Here is a 17461-nt window from a genome sequence, read left to right as displayed (position 1 = left end):
ATCTAATATAAATTGCCTAAACTCATCAATTAAAGGACATAGACTGGCATATTGATTTTAAAAACAAGACCCAATAACATGCTATCTCTAAGAGACTCACCTCATAGGCAAACACATATACTGAAAGTATAAGGATAGGAAAAACATATCATTCACATGGATCTTGTCAACAAGTGAAGGTTTCTATCCTTATATCAGATAAAGTAGTCTTCAAGCCAAAGTTAATCAGAAGGGACAAAGATGGACATTTCATACTGCTTAAGGAAATTATACATCAACAAGACATAACAATCATAAATATTTATGCCCCAAACAATGGAGCATCTACATACATCAGAAAAAAACTTCTCAATTTCAAGAATCAAATAGACCACAACACAATAATACTGGGTGACTTTAACACACCTCTCTCACCACTGGACAAATTCTCCAAAAAAAAACCTAAATAAATAAGCTATAAAACTAAAAAAATATGATTAATAATTTAGAATCAACAGACATATAAAGAATATTTCAACCATCAACAAGTGAAAATACACTTTCTTCTCAGCAATACATGGACCCTTCTCTAAAATAGACCGTATCTTAGTCCACCAAGCAATTTGTAGCAAATACAAAAAAACAGAGATAATACCTTGCATTCTACAAGATCATAGTAGAATGAAATTAGAAATCAATGGTAAAATTAAAAAATAAAACTAACTTACTAACTGGAGACTTGTGCATGTGAGGCAAGCACTCTACCAACTGAGCTACATCCCCAGCCCTATACTAAATGTATTCTTATCACCCAAGTATATAAGCCTCTAAAGTATAACATCTAAAAGAACATTTTACCAGCTGGTATCCTCCAAACTAAAGTTCTCTGTAAAAAAAAATGTCTCTTACAAACTTGTGTAAAAATAACAATTTCATTAAAATTTTATTTATATCATTTACTATTTTATAATTAGATAAAAATTACCTGTTATAAGTCATAAGATGTTTTGTTACTCTTTCCACTGGGATGGGAACTTAAATTCATTTGAAAAAAGAGGATAAAGAGAGCCTGGTTTATTTAGAGATTAACAATATGGGATGTAAACAAATTTTGCAACTTTCCCACAAAAAGAGGTCAAAAGCTCTCTTAATGTGTTTGATTTATGTTTCAGATGTGGTGTTATATTGTGTTAACTGATTCATATAGACTCATAAATGATATATAAAACCTTTATAAAATAATATTTTAAAAAGAGAATAAATCAGTTTCAAAAATAAAACACCTAAGATTTTTCAAGAGGCCATATCACCTAAGTTAAGACTCTGTCTCTCATCTTATTCCATGTTAAGATACCTACTCAAGTTCATTTAAAATTAAGTTTAAAAACATAGACTTTTGCTACAAAAATTACTGTGATCTTAAAATAAAAAATATATAGCTAATTAAAAAGTTGAGATTACAAAAAAATTATGTTCCTTGGTTCATAACTATTGTACAAACACAATGTGTTTTTACTCTTGTTAATTTCATTTTGTATTTTGTAAACTTTCTAATCCCCAAGACCATGTTAGTATAAAGTAGGCTTACTTGTCCCTTTAGTGATAATTTTTAAAAGGGGAGTAGGAGGATAGAACACCACAAAGTTGTTTGAATCATGCTGTTTTTGTTTTAAATTTTTAAAATTGTGATGTTAAAGATCACACTGCTGCTGACCAACACACAACTCCCACCACAATAGGCCTGTCAGGCTTAGTCTAGTAGAAAGACTTATGAATAGGACAATAAAATGGACCAGATCAGGTAATAATATGTGGTAGAGACCATGCTTGTGTCTTTTCAGAGGGTGTGGCTCATCCTATCTTGGTGCCTGAACATGCTGTTCATCATCACCAGGGAAGATTTGAAGCTTCAGTTCAGGCAACTGGGGTTTGAGCTGGAGTTGTTGGTACTAGACCCTACTGGGAACAAGAAGCTGAGAAGAAAGAAGAGGAAGGTGAAGAAGACTGCAGACACAGAATGCTAATCTGCTAATGTGGGGACAACTGAAGAACCTGACACATGAGGCTCAACACATAATCAAATAGCAGGAAGACCCTAAGTCTCCAGCCACCATGTATGTGAATCCTGTATGACTTGATGAACATACTTAGTGATTTAAATGGATGTAATCTTTGGAACATGTTAAAACATTCAATATGGTACATTTTGGGAAATGTGTTTGCAACTAATTCTATTTTGTGTTATAACAACGGTATGCTATATCTTCCAGAAAGAAATCTGAGAACTTCAAATAATAGCCCATCACTTATATGTAAATAAAAAAATTAAAAAGGGGAGATGTTGGGAGTGGTGAATGCACAATCATCTTTGAACTGCTGAGAAACTGAGGTGATGCCTCTCTTGGGAATTTCTTGGTACAAAGGCACCTAGAAAACTACCCAGTTGTATAGTGATGCCCTATTCAAAAGGAAATTCTGTGCTTACCATGTAGTTTATCATTTAATGACCTAAGGTTTAAATACCTGTTGCCTGAGGGTGGAGAATTGTGGGTTCAAGCTCATGACTGTAATGGGATGTTCATACTTTTTTTTTATTTTTTATTAGGTCACATTTCTTTTTTTATTAGTTGTTCAAAATATTACAAAGTTCTTGACATATCATATTTCATACATTTGATTCAAGCGGATTAAGAACTCCCATTTTTACCCTATATACATAATGCAGATTCACATCGGTTACACATCCACTTTTTTACCTACTGCCATACTAGTGTATGTTGTATTCTGCTGCCTTTCCTAACCTCTACTATCCCCCCCTCCCCTCCCCTTCCTTCCCCTCTCATCCACTCCCTTCCCATCTTCTCTCCCTACCCCATCTACTGTAATTCATTTCTCTCTCTTGTTTTCCCCCCTTTCCCCTCACTTCCTCTTATATGTAATTTTGTGTAACAATGAGGGTCTCCTTCCTTTACCATGCAATTTCCCTTCTCTCTCCCTTTCCCTCCCCCCTCTCATCCCTGTTTAGTGGTGATCTTCTCATGTTCTTCCTCTCTATTCTGTTCTTAGTTGCTCTCCTTATATCAAAGAAGACATTTGCATTTATTTTTTAGGGATTGGCTAGCTTCATTTAGCATAATCTGCTCTGGTGCCATCCACTTCCCTGCAAATTCCATGATTTGTCATTTTTTAGTGCAGAGTAATACTCCATTGTGTATAAATGCCACATTTTTTTTTTATCCATTCATCTATTGAAGGGCATCTAGGTTGGTTCCACAGTCTAGCTATTGTGAATTGTGCTGCAATGAACATTGTTGTAGCTGTGTCCCTATAGCATGCTCTTTTAAGGTCTTTAGGGAATAGTCCAAGAAGGGGAATAGCTGGGTCAAATGGTGGTTCCATTCCCAGATTTCCAAGGAATCTCCATACTGCTTTCCAAATTGGCCGCACCAATTTGCAGTCCCACCAGCAATGTACAAGTGTACCCTTTTCCCCACATCCTCGCCAGCACTTGTTGTTGTTTGACTTCATAATGGCTGCCAATATCACTGGAGTGAGATGGTATCTTAGGGTGATTTTAATTTGCATTTCTCTGACTGCTAGAGATGGTGAGCATTTTTTCATGTACTTGATTATTGATTGTATGTCCTCCTCTGAGAAGTGTCTGTTCAGGTCCTTGGCCAAGGAGTTTGATATCAAATCAGAGACTCTGTGTCTGATAGAAGAAACAGTTGGCTCCGATCTACAGACTGTGGGGTCGGGCTCCAAATTTCTTAATAGGACACCCATAACACAAGAGTTAATAACAAGAATCAACACATGGGACTTACTTAAACTAAAAAGGTTTTTCTCAGCAAGAGAAACAATAAGAGAGGTAAATAGGGAGCCTACATCCTGGGAACAAATTTTTACTCCTCACACTTCAGATAGAGCCCTAATATCCAGAGTATACAAAGAACTCAAAAAAATTAAACAATAAGATAACAAATAACCCAATCAACAAATGGATGTTCATACTTTTGACTTCAGTTCTGTTTTAAAGTGACTTTCTCATAATGAATCCCTTTGATGCTAAAACCTATGTAATAAACATGCTGAGCTGACTTGTTATCATTATACTCCATCAGAGTGTGGTGCCTACCAGGTCTCAGCTTTTTCTCTTGCTGTGTGTCTGTTCATTATTTCAAATATCCTATTGCCTCTATCCATTTTCCTGAGGCCACAATAGAGAGAACTCTCTGATAGGTGTGTGCTGACTCTCCACAGGCAGTGGGTAGGAGTGGAGGTTCACTGGATTGGACAGGGGAAATGTGGGGAAGGGAAGGAGGATGGGAATGAGAAAAACAGTAGAATGGATCAGACATGTTTCCTATCTTTATATATGAATACACACCAGTGTAACTCCACATCATATACAACCACAAGAATTGGAAGTTATACTCCATGTATGTATGATGTATCAAAGTACATTCCATTGTCATGTACAAAATTTTTTTAAATGTAAATATGTAAAAAAGAGAGATTTACTGTAGGATTTGGGCATCTATTTTTAAAAAAGAAAACTGTTTTTAGATTTGTATACAATGCACTTACTTTTCTTTTAATTTTTCTCAATATTATAGTCCTATTATCTATAAGGATGATTCATAAGAAGATGGTTCAAATGGTGCTGTAGCTGCTATTCAACTGTTTTTTATAATGAACTTAGAGTTTGTTAAAAACAAATACTATTGAAATGTAGCCTCATGAGTGATAAAAGCAAAGAATGAAATACTTCTGCAGTTGGCTCTAATAGAAACTTAAGCAATATAATAAAAGATAATCAGGGTTCCTCTAGCAGTCAGATATTTGTAATTCCTGTTAAAGTCTATTTTCAAATAAAATAATTCATCTCATCAAAATGACATGTCAAGCTTAGGAAATTAAAAGACATATTTTACTGTCATCATTTTTGACAACTATATGACTGAAATAAAACTTAGGAGAGATACATTCTTTCTATTAGTAAAGATATTTCTTAAAATGGCTAATATGGGGGGATACATAGATATCTTTAATATGAGTGGAAAATCTTATTCTTTTCATAATTCTGTATGTTTTCTTAAAACTCAGACCTAGTGCAGTGTATAACTTCCACATGTTTACCACACTGGAAATATTATGGCAACTATTCAAAATATTGATTGTATTTTCTTCACATTTGTTCTTATTAGTGTTATTTGCTATTTTCTGTATCACATGTTCAGAGACCTCCTGTTAATAAATAAATTATATTTGAAGTATGAGTAATACTGCTTGGAGTAAATTACCAGATTCTTGTATGCATAGGCATCAGGAACAAATCTTTGAGTGAAAATTTAAAGTTACTAAAACCAGGTTATAATTTTTATAAAATTTCTGATCTTAAATAAAAAGCCAATTGAGAAGATAGAAGGAACTCAGTAGACACAAAATATGTGTCCCGTGTATGGCTTGTTTAAGGAAAGATGTAATTCACAAGAATAGATATACTAAGAATTGTCTATGGGACTCAAGTTATTAGACAATTTATTGACTATAGTCAGGTGAGAGAAATGAAGAGAAGTGCTTTCAAGTAATTCATATTGGTCTTGAAAATTCATAAAATTAATGGAAAATTAATTCTATTACATCAAAAAGTGAGACTTCTGGTTCTAGCCAGAAATGCAGAGAGCAGAAAAGAGTGTCTTACCTTTACCCTTACAGTAGGAGGAAAGCTGAATAAAATGCAAATTATACCCATCCTGAACTTGGCAGTAAACAGGTTATCTGGCAACAGCTAAATGGAAATTTGTAAAGAGACAGACACTTACAGGGAAAATATGATTTGGACATTTACTTACTTGGGACATACTGTGGCTTGGCTGTGGCTTGTCTCCTGAGAGGTCATGTGTTTGAAGTTTATCTTTAATGTGGTGCAAGGTAAATTAGGTCATTAGGAAAGCTGTTCTCAGAAGGGGTTAATGTAGTTTTTGTGGGACACTAGTTAATGTGATTTCTTCCACATGCTATCCTACGACTGTCAACTGCCACAGTTTTCACCAGGGATCAAATAGATGGAACCACCTGATTGTGGACTTTTAGCCTCAAAACTTTGAACTAACTAAACCTCCTTTCTTTTTATCTTGGAAAAAAATGTGTATTTAAAATTAGACAGCTGGACTCTGTTTGGATGATCCCAATTTTGTTGTCAACATTCAAAGGATCGTAATCAGGAGCCAGTTGAACATATAGCTTCTTATCTTCCTTCCTCAGGCCTGATCAGCTTGTTTGATCTGAGGTTTGTTGGCCTTGACATCCACAATGACTGAAGACACCATTGTGTTCTTGTCTTCAGTCTTCTTCATAACTGACCCAGTGGTCAGGTGGAACTTGATGATGGCAGAGAGGGCAGGCTTGTTTCTCTTTAAGTGTGCTTTTCCGACGATATTTGGGCTGCCTCCAGAGCCACAATGTCTTGAGCCACCAAAAGGTAAGTGAATTAGGGATCTCCTTCTTTATATGGCTGTGGATGCCCTTTAACAGTGCTTTCTTGGCCTTCAAAGCTTTTGCTTTGGCTTCAGCTTTGGGAGGAGAGGAGCTTCCTTCTTAGTTTTTGGTGCCATCTTTGTGAAAAGCCTCAGGTATTTTGCTGTTGCAACATGAAACAACAGGATGCCATATAAGTTAGTATAACAACTCTGCTGAAAAAAAAAATTGTAATGAGCTGCTAAAGACCAAGTATGGCTAGGCATGCAAAAGGGAAGCTCCTAAAGCTATAGACATAAGGGGATTTATACCTCTTGTAGTTGATTCCTCCCAGAACTCCACCAGCCACGATAGGGAAAATTAGAAAGAATCTAGAGAAAGCTGCATTGATGTCGCCTGGGAAAGAAACAGTAAATACTGCTCAAGATCTGTTCAAAACCGATCTCTCTTTTTATTCCTAATGAAAAAAAGTTTTAATCTCCTGTGGGGACGGGCAACACAACTATAGCTTGAAGGTACTGGTGAAGACTTCTGTAGCTAGGAAAGCAAGCCAGCAAGAAAAGCTCCACTTCTGGAGGAGGGCAGCCCCCCCCTGCCCCCACCACTAGGTTCACAGATCTCACCTAAACACATCCGTCCCCCACTTTCTCCCCAACCCCTGTGCTGATGAGCATCAGGTAAGATAAGAGTGGAATGTAACTGGAAGGAAACAAGAGACTGATTGCTTCTTGAAAATGGCAAAGGGGCAAACCAAAGCAACAGAGGGAACATACCTTAAATATAAAGATTCCCTTTCAGCTCTTGATACATCCAAGGCAAACATGACAACAACTCACTTCAAATACAGCCCCGAATTTGATGCGACCGCCAAGTGCAGGCACAGCAGGAGAGATGTGATCATTTCCACATATGAAAAGTTCACTGCAACATTAATCATGCTGTGCTGTATTTGCGAATTTCAACAAAAAATTCTGGGACTTAAAAAGACAATAAGACAGGGAGCTGGGATTGTGGCTGAGTGGTAGAGCGCTTGCCTAGCATGTGTGAGGCACTGAGTTTGATTCTTAGCACTGCATATAAATAAGTAAATAATAAAGATATTTTTAAAAAGACAATATAACAGTCTGAATAGACAAAGAAATCATCAGAACCAAACCTCAGCTACAATACACATGGTGGAATCATCAGACAAATAATTTTTTAACTGCATATGACTCAAAGGAACATTTTTGTAGAAAGTTTAGACATTTTCTGTGGGGAGCCACCATGGATGAACACGCTTTTAAGTCCTGATGCCCTGAGATCCTGAACAATTATTGCACTCCACAGTAACTTGGGCTTTACGCCAGCTCAGATAACAAGGTGTGGCTCCAGGTGTAGATGTCACCTACTGGGGTTGAGTTATACTTACCTATTCCTTTGTAATCTTAACCCTTCTGCCTTTTTTGGGTAGAATGTTTTAAGAAACAGTATCCCCCAAATAAAAGCCCACTTCTCAAAACATTCCCTCTCTCTCCTTAGCCTCTCGTGAACTTCTCTTGTCCCCCTTTTTGGGGCACCTAAAGCTAGGAGATGGTGAAGCCATCCTGAAGCTTATAAAAGGTATTCTTTGTCTATGTAGTATTTTGCATCACCCCAAATTCACATGATTGAGTTTAGTTCAGCTGTCCACACTGGTTGCGGGTGGCAATTTACAATCCTTATTGATAAGATCAGTTCTAAACAAATTAGAGAATAGATAGATTTTTTTCTGTTTATAATCTCACTTTTCTCTGAACATTTTTCTTGCTGTGTGAATATCCTCATTTTCTTCATTTCCATTTCTATCAAAATCCCGTTTCTTCAAAACAATGAGGGCTAGGGATATCAGCAGTACAGCCTATGCTTAAATGCCTGAGACTGTGTTCTAGCCCCAGCACCAAAAAACAAAAACAACAAAATTATTGCAATTTCACACTGTGAAGTGATTAATAATATTATCTCTTCCAATTTCACTGAAGTCCAAGTCTTAATTCACAGGGATAAACTTCTAGATGTAGGTTGGCACGAACTTAAAACTTTATAACAGAGACTGGTTAGGTATATGAAGTGTGTGGGGGGTAGTAGTCAAGAGTGCTCTATAGTTTTGCTGAAATCACATCATTTTTGTAATCATCTTCTCATCAGATTAGTTTTTGTTACCCGATGGTAAGCATAGTCTATTCAGGAAGGGTAGAAGGCACACAAGAGCAAAATGAGAGTGACCACTGACAAATTTCATATTAATGATTCTCAATAATATTATTTTGGTAAAATCTCCAGTAGTACATGTGTTGAAATTGAATGAGAGAGAGAGAGATCATCAGTGTCCCTCTGAATCAACATAAACATTTTTATTCTATTATAGTATTTATTGTACTATACATATTATCATGTTATAATCTTATTTCTCCACTTCATTTGTGAACACCAAAGGGCAAAGATTCTAGTCTCTAAATTTTTAAAAATTTAATTATTTACTGTGATTTGTTACACATGATAGTAAAATGTATTTCAGTTGAGAGTACACAGAGAGCACAATTTTTCATGTCTCTGTACACAAAGTAGAGTCACACCATTCATGTTTCATACATGTACTTAGGGTAATGATGTCTATCTCAATCCACCATCTTTCCTACCCCATGCTCCCTCCCTTCCCCTCCATCCCCTTTTTCCCTATTGAAAGTTCTTCCATTCCTCCCATGCTCTTCCTCATCCCCATTCTGTATCAGATCCACATATCAAAGAAAACATTCAGCATTTGGTTTTTAGGGATTGGCTTACTTCACTTAGCAGTTCATTCTATAACTCCATCCATTTAACATCATATGCCATGATTTTATTCTCTTTTACTGCAAAGTAATATTCCATTGTGTGTGTGTGTGTGTGTGTGTGTGTGTGTGTGTGTGTGTATATATATATATATATATATATATATATATATATATATATACATACAGTTTCTTTATCCATTCATGACTGAAGGGTATTTAGGTTGGTTTCAAAATCTAGCTATTGTGAATTGTGCTGCTATAAACATTGATGATTCCTGCAGTATGCTGTTTTTAAGTCCTATGGGTATAAACCAAGGAGTGGAATAGCTTGGTCAAATGGTGGTTTCATTCCAAGTTTTCCAAGAAATGCTTTCCAGATTGGCTGCAATGATTTGTAGCCCACCAGCAATGTATGAGTGTGCCTTTCTCCCCAGATCCTTGCCAACACTTATTGTTGTTTGTATTCTTAATAGCTGCCATTCAGACTGGAGTGAGATGAAATATTAAAGTAGTTTTGATTTGCAATTCTCTAATTTCTAGAGATGTTGAACATTTTTTCATGTATTTGTTGATTGATTATATATCATCTTTTGAGAAGTGTCGGTTCAGTTCTTTTGCCCATTTATTGACTGGGCTATTTTTTTTTTTTTTGGTGTTAAGATTTTTTAGTTTATTATATACCCTAGAGATTAGTGCTCTAGCTGATGTGCATGTGATAAAAATTTTCTCTCATTTTGTAGGCTTTCTATTACCCTCACTGATTGTTTCTTTTGCTGAGAAGAAGCTTCTTAGTTTGAATCCATTCCATTTATTGATTCTTGATTTTATTTCTTGCACTATCGGAGTCTTATTATGGGAGTCAGGGCCTAATCTGACATGATGAAGATTTGGGCCTACTTTTTCTTCTATTAGGAACAGGGTCTCTGGTCTAATTCCTAGGTTCTTGATCCACTTTGAGTTGAGTTTTGTGCATGGTGAGAGATAGGAGCTTAATTTCATTTTGTTGCATGTGGATTTCCAGTTTTCCCAGCACCATTTGTTGAAGAGGCTATCTTTTCTCCAATGTATGGTTTTGGTGCCTTTGTCTAATACGAGATAACTGTATTTATGCGGGTTTGTCTCTGTGTCCTCTATTCTGTACCATTGGTCTACCAGTCTATTTTGGTGCCAATGCCATGCCATTTTTGTTACTACTGCTCTGTAGTATAGTTTAAGGTCTAGTGTAGTGATAGCACCTGCTTCACTTTTCTTGCTAAGGATTGCTTTGGCTATTCTGGATCTCTTATTTTTCCAGATGAATTTCATGACCGCTTTTTTTTTTTATATTTCCACGTGGAATGCCATTTGGATTTTGATTGGGATTGCATTAAGTCTCTGTAGTGCTTTTGATAATATGGTCATTTTGACAAAATTAATTCTACCTATCCAAGAACAAGGGAGATCTTTTCATCTTCTAAGGTCTTCTTTAATTTCTTTTTTTAGCATTCCATCATTTTTATTGTAGAGGTCTTTTACCTCTTTCGTTGATTTCCAAGTATTTTATTTTAGGCCATTGTAAATAGGGTAGTTTTCCTAGTTTCTCTTTCAGAGGATTTGTCACTGATGTATAGATATGCCTTTAATTTATGACTATTAATTTTATATCCTGCTACTTTGTTGAATTCATTTACTAGTTCTAGAATTTTCTGGTGGGATGTTTTTGGATCCTCTAGGTACAGAATCATGTTGTCAGCAAATAGTGATAGTTTGAGTTTTCTTTTCCCATCCATGTCACTTTAATTCATTTTGTCTGACTAACTGCTCTGACTAGAGTTTCAAGAACTATGTTAAATAGAAGTGGTGAAATAGGGCATTCCTTTCTTGTTACAGTTTTTAGAGGGAATGGTTTCAATTTTTATCCATTTAGAATTATGTTGGCCTGGGGCTTAACATAGATAGCTTTTACAATGTTGTGATATGTTCCTGTTATCCCTAGTTTTTCTAGTCTTTTGAACATGAAGGGGTGCTGTATGTTGTCAAAAGCTTTTTCTGCATCTATTGAGATGATCATATGATTTTTATCTTTAAGTCTGTCTATATTATTAATTACATTAATTGATTTCCATATGTTGAGGCAACCTTGAATCACTGGGATGAATCCCACTTGATTGTGGTGCACTATCCTTTTGATATGTTTTTGTATTCAATTTGCAAGAATTTTATTGAGAATTTTTCCATCTATGTTCATTAGAGATATTGGTCTGATTTTTTTTCTTTGATGCATCTTTGTGTGGTTTTTGAATCAGGGTGATATTGGCCTCATAGCATAAGTTTGCAAGTATTTTCTCTTTTTCTATTTCATGAAATAATTTGAGGAGTATTGTTATTAGTTCTTCTTTGAAGGTCTGATAGAACTCAGCTATGTATCCATCTGGTTCTGAACTATTTTTTGGTTGGTAGTTTTCTGATGCCGTCTTCTATTCTATTGCTTGAAATTGATCTGTTTAACTTATATATATCATCCTGATTCAATTTGGGCAAATAATTCATTTTTTGCTGTTTTATTGGAGTATATGTTTTCAAAATAATTTCTAATTATCCTCTGTATTTCTGTAGTGTCCATCCTAATATTTCCTTTTTCATCATGGATGTTAGTAATTTGAGTTTTCTCTCTCTTTCTTTTCATTAGTGTGACTAAGGGTTTGTTAATTTCATTATTTTTTCAAAAAACCAACTTTTGTTTTGTCAATTTTCCAATTGTTTCTTTTGTTTCAATTTCATTGACTTCAGCTATGATTTTAATTATTTCCTGTCTCCTACTGCTTTTGGTGTTGATTTGTTCTTCTTTTTCTAAGGTTTTGAGATGGAAGGTTTGGTAATTTATTTGTTGACTGCTTCTGCTTTTAAGGAATAAACTCCATGCAATGAACTTGTTTGTTTTTAGTACTGCCTTCATAGTGTCCCAGAGATTTGATACATTGTATCTGTTTTCTCATTAACCTTTAAGAATTTTTAAAATCTCCTCTTTGATGTCTTTTAGAACTCATTGTTCATTCAGTAGCATATTATTTAATCTCCGGGTGTTGGAGTAATTTTGATTTTTTATTTCATCATTGATTTCTAATTTCATTCCATTATAATCTGATATACTACAGGGTAGCATCTCTACTTTTTATATTTGTGAAGTGTTGCTTTGTGGCATAGTATTTGATCTATTTTAGAGAAGGATCTATGTGCTCTTGAGAAGAGAGTGTATTCACTTATTGATGGGTGAAATATTTTATATATGTCTGTTAAGTATAAGTTATTGACTATATTATTGAATTTTATAGTTTCTTTGTTTAGCTTTTGTTTGGAAAATCTATCCAGTGGTGTGTTAAAGTCACCCATAATTATTGTGTTGTGGTCTATTTGACTCTTTAACTTTAGAAGAGTTTGATGAACATAGACACTCCATTGTTTGGGACATATAAATTTATTATTGTTATGTCTTGTTGATGAATGGTTTCCTTAAGCAGTATGAAATGTCCTTCTTTATCCTTTTTGATTAACTTTGGCTTGAAGCCTACTTTATTTGATATGAGGATGGAAACCCCTGCTTGTTTTCATGATTCATGTGAGTGGTTATGTTTTTTCCCCAACCCTTCACCTTCAATCTGTTGATGTCTTTTCCTATAAGATGAGTCTCTGGAAGACAGCAAATTGTTGGGTCTTTTTTTTTTTTTTTTCAAACCAATCTGCCAGTCTATGTCTTTTGATTGGTGAGTTTAGGCCATTAACATTTAGGGTTATTATTAAGACATGACTTGTATTCTTAGACATTTTTGTTTATTTTTGGTATTTAACTTAACTTGGTTTATACTTTGATTGGTTTTTCCTTTAGTGAAACACTCCCAGTGGCTGATTTTCATTGTTGTTTTTCATTTCCTCCTCATGGAATATTTTGCTGAGGATGCTCTGTAGTGCAGGCTTTCTAGTTGTAAATTCTTTTAACTTTTGTTTATCATGGAAGATTTTTATTTTGTCATCAAATTTAATGCTTAATTTTGCTGGATGTAAGTTTCTTAGTTGGCATCCATTTTCTTTCAGAGCTTGTAATATGGTATTCTAGGATCTTCTTGCTTTCAGGTTTGGGATAAAAAATCTGAAGATATTCTAATTGGCTACCCCAATATATAATCTGATTCCTTTCTATTGTGGCTTTTTAAATTCTCTCCTTATTCTGTATGCTAGGCACTTTCATTATAATGTGCCTTGGTGTGGATCTGTTGTGATTTTGTATATTTGGTGTCCTGTAAGCCTCTTGTATTTGATTTTCCAATTCATTCTTCATGTTTGAAAATTTTTCTGATATTACTTCATTGAATAGATTGTTCATTCCTTTGGTTTATAACTCTATGCCTTCCTCTATCCTAATGATTCTTAAATTTGGTCTTTTTATGTTATCTCATAATTCTTGAATGTTAGGCTCATGGTTTCTTACCATTTTCACTGTATGGTCAACATTCTTTTCAAGATCATATATTTTATCTTTATTGTCAGAGATCCTGTCTTCCAAGTGATCTAATCTGTTGGTTATGCTTTCTACTGACTTTTTAATTTGGTTTATTGTTTTTTTATTTCAAGGATTTCTGTTTGGTTTGTTTTCAGAACCCCAATATGCTAATTGAAGTAATCTTTTGCTTTCTGTATTTGCTTATGTAGCTCTTTATTGAAATGATCTTTTGCTGCTTGTATTTTTCTCTTACATCATCCTTTAATTCACAGAACATTTTAATCATATACATCCTGAACTCCTTCTCTGTAATTTCTTCTGTTGCGATGGCCATGGATTTTAATAATGTAGTATCTGGTTTATGTGGAGCAATTTCTTCCCCCCCCCTTTTTTTCATGTTGTTTGTGTTTCTTCGCTTCTAGCACTGCAGATCCCAGCCATTACTGTTTTTAACCTCTAGGCTTATAGTGTTCCTGCAGGGTTGCAATACTTCTCCTTTAAGGGCGAGAACAATATTAACAGATCTCAATACAAATGATACACAGCCTTAAACCAAATAGCTGCTATTAAGACATTTATGGTTGTTTTCATAAATTCAATTATTATCTATAATATAAACAGTGGGTTTGCAAAAAGTGTCCACAGTTTCTAATGGTGTACAAAGAACGGGGGGTGAGGTATAGGATGAGATGTTGAGGGGGTAGGAGGTGAGGATATAGAGTTATTAGATCTTAGGAAGAGTGAAAGAGGAATCTAAAGAAGTTGGTTAGTAGCAGCAGAAGAGATAGAAAGTGATTTTGGGGAGACAAGTAAGTGGGAAGACAATAGATAGAGTACAGAAAATGAACTTCAAAATTAAGAAAAATAAAAATGTAAAAATAGGAGATAAAAAATATACAACACAACTTTAATATACTATTCACACATCCCAGTACTCAATAGCCTGATTCATTAAAAGTACCTGATTTCACAGATGTTGGGGATGTGAGAATGGGAGACAAGAGAGAGATAAGAGGAAAATAAAATCTCAAAGCAAGATACAAGGGTTGTTTCTGTTGGAGATCAGCATCTTTCCTGCTTACCTTCTCATCCAATAGGTAGGGTTGTCTGTTGTTTGCTGGTATCTCCACTCAGGATGGTGAAGGTTATTAGGGTGGGAGGGTTGGTCTAGGGGGCAGACCTCCGGAGATGGGATATAGAACTTGCTGGTCCCCAGTGTGAGACTTCAACCCAAGAATCTTCTTTGGGGCCTGGTCATGTGATGTGGTGCCTGGTCTTATCTCCTTATATCACCTGTAGACCTCACAATTCCTAGTCTCTCATTTAGTCTCTAAACTGTATCTCACTCACCCCCTCCCTTTCTACTTTCCAATCAGGAAACTTTCTCTCCCAAGATCTTGTGGGCTGTGCTCTGGGGGTTGTTCACTGTGGTGGAGAGCTGTTTTGTATTGGTCAGATCAGGATCAGGTTTTGCAAGCTACAGACCAAACTGGCCGTGTAGCTGCAAGCACTGTGCCAAGTTGGTGGCTTCCTGGGAGACGGGGGAGTTGGGGACTATAGGTTCCTTGATACTGCTTCTAAGCCTCAGCCTGTGTTTCAAGCTGGGAGTTGCCCTAACTAAAGATGGCCACAAAAGTGTTCCAAGATGGAGACAGCTGCTTTCAGTGATGAGGTGTCTGGTTGGGTGGGACCGGGTGGTGGTGGTAGATGGCATGTTCAGAGATGCAGCTCTGTGGCATGCTGAGTTGTGGCTGGAGGCTGTCTCCAGACCCTGTGGGGTGTCCCCTGGTGCAGGCTACCACGTGTAGTGGACTATGGCAGTGGATTCAGTGTCCCAAGATGGAGGCAATGGGAGATACCCACATTGGTAGACGGGGGTCCACAAGGGAGTGGCAGCTGGAGGACCTGCATGTGGGCAGCAGCCAGGATTCCTGTGTGGGTGGGTGGCCAGGAGTCCTGTGCTAATGCCGAGACCTCCAATGGCAATAATGCAGCAGCTGTGATTCCTCTGCAGGAGCAGTTGTTGGGGGTCCTCTGATAACTCACAAAGAAATAGTATTTCCACTAGTTGAATCCCAGGTCACGGAAGCAACACAGAATGCAGCCTCCCTCTAGCCCGCCATCTTGGATCCTTCTCTAGATTTTTTTTTAACCTACTAAGCATGTGGATGACTGTCAAAAGACACTTCTTTTTCTAAAATTCATTTTTTTCTTTTAAAATAAAAATTTCAAAACATCTGAAACGATCACCCCTATTTCACAACATTAATGTTAACTATTTAAATTTTTGCATGTTGTCCTCAGTTCTTATTTGTAAATTCATATTTTATAAGGCTGGTATTTTTGGAGTTTGTTACTCATTCCATCATAAAAAATAATCAATAAAACACCAAACTAGATCCTGGGAATTAAACAGAGGGGTATGCTAATTAATTTTAGTTATTGACTTGACTGGATTAAGGGAGAGCTAACAAAGCATTATTTCTGGATAAGTCTATAAGGGTGTTTCCAGATTAGACTGGTATGTGAATTTGTGGACTGAGTGGGAAAGATCCACTCTTGATGTAGGTTGGCACCACTGGGGACCAGGAGAGAACAAAGAGGCAGAGGAAAGACAAATTTTCTCTTCCTCACTTCTTCTGAAACTGGGTTGTCCTTTTCCTCCTGTCCTGTGACATCAGAACTCCTGGTCTTTGGACTCTGGGGCTTGCATCAGAGGCCTCCTGGTGTTCTTAGGCCTTAGACCTTCAACTAAAAGTTTATGATGAGCTCCCCTGGTTCGGAGGCCTTTGAGTTTGTGCTAAACCATGTTACTGGCCTCCCTAGGTCTCCAGATTATAGATGGCTTTTCTATGACTTCTCAGTCTCCATCAATGCTTGAGCCAATTTCCTTAATCCAGTCCCTCTCACCATGCACACCCTCTAAGTAAAGAGACAGATAAATAGATATTGATTTATTTACCTAGAGCGAGAGCCTCTGTATATAGTGTCTCTGAAGAGCTATGATTAATACAGTGTCCCAAAATGAATTCAATTCCTGTTTTCCTGGAGCTTATGACTTGTGGGAGAAATTGATAGTTATCAAATATTCATAAATAAATAGAAAAATACCTTTTAACCAAATTATCATTTGATAAGGATTATATTGCTATAGATATAATCAGAAATTTTTAATAAGTGAATATATTAGAAACATTGAAGGAAGCATAATTCAAACACTGAGCAGGATTCAAGTGGAAACAAAGCATTTCAGGAGAGAGAAATATTTCAAAGGTCCATTGCATAAAAATGGATAGAAGTGTGAAGACATAGTGCAAATGAAAAAAAAAAATTCAATTTATATGTTCATCTTTCTTCATAGCAGGAAGGAAGGTATTCCATCATTTCTTTGATTAGTGCTTCTTTTCCAATTCTGATTTCTCTCAAGAATATCAGATTTCTTAAGTTGATGCTTTAATTTCTCTTCTAACTTCTTTCTTCATGTTCTGTGTCTATCTTTATCTTCTACAGTTTTAGAGAATTTCAAATATAACTTCATCATCAATTATTTGATTTTTTTGGTCATCATCCACTATATTCACTATATATTTAAATGACACACTTACCTTATTTTACTTCCTTGAAAACTTTCCTTATTTATCTCTCTACCAAATTTATGGTCTTTTCCCCACTAGGATTTATATTTCTATTTTAAAAATGTCATTGAATTAAGGATTAGCATTTATTCTGGATT

This window comes from Spermophilus citellus, assembly GCF_964194105.1.
Source record: "Spermophilus citellus genome assembly, chromosome: 10".
Lineage (NCBI taxonomy): Eukaryota > Metazoa > Chordata > Mammalia > Rodentia > Sciuridae > Spermophilus > Spermophilus citellus.
Note: the sequence above shows the minus strand (reverse complement) of the source record.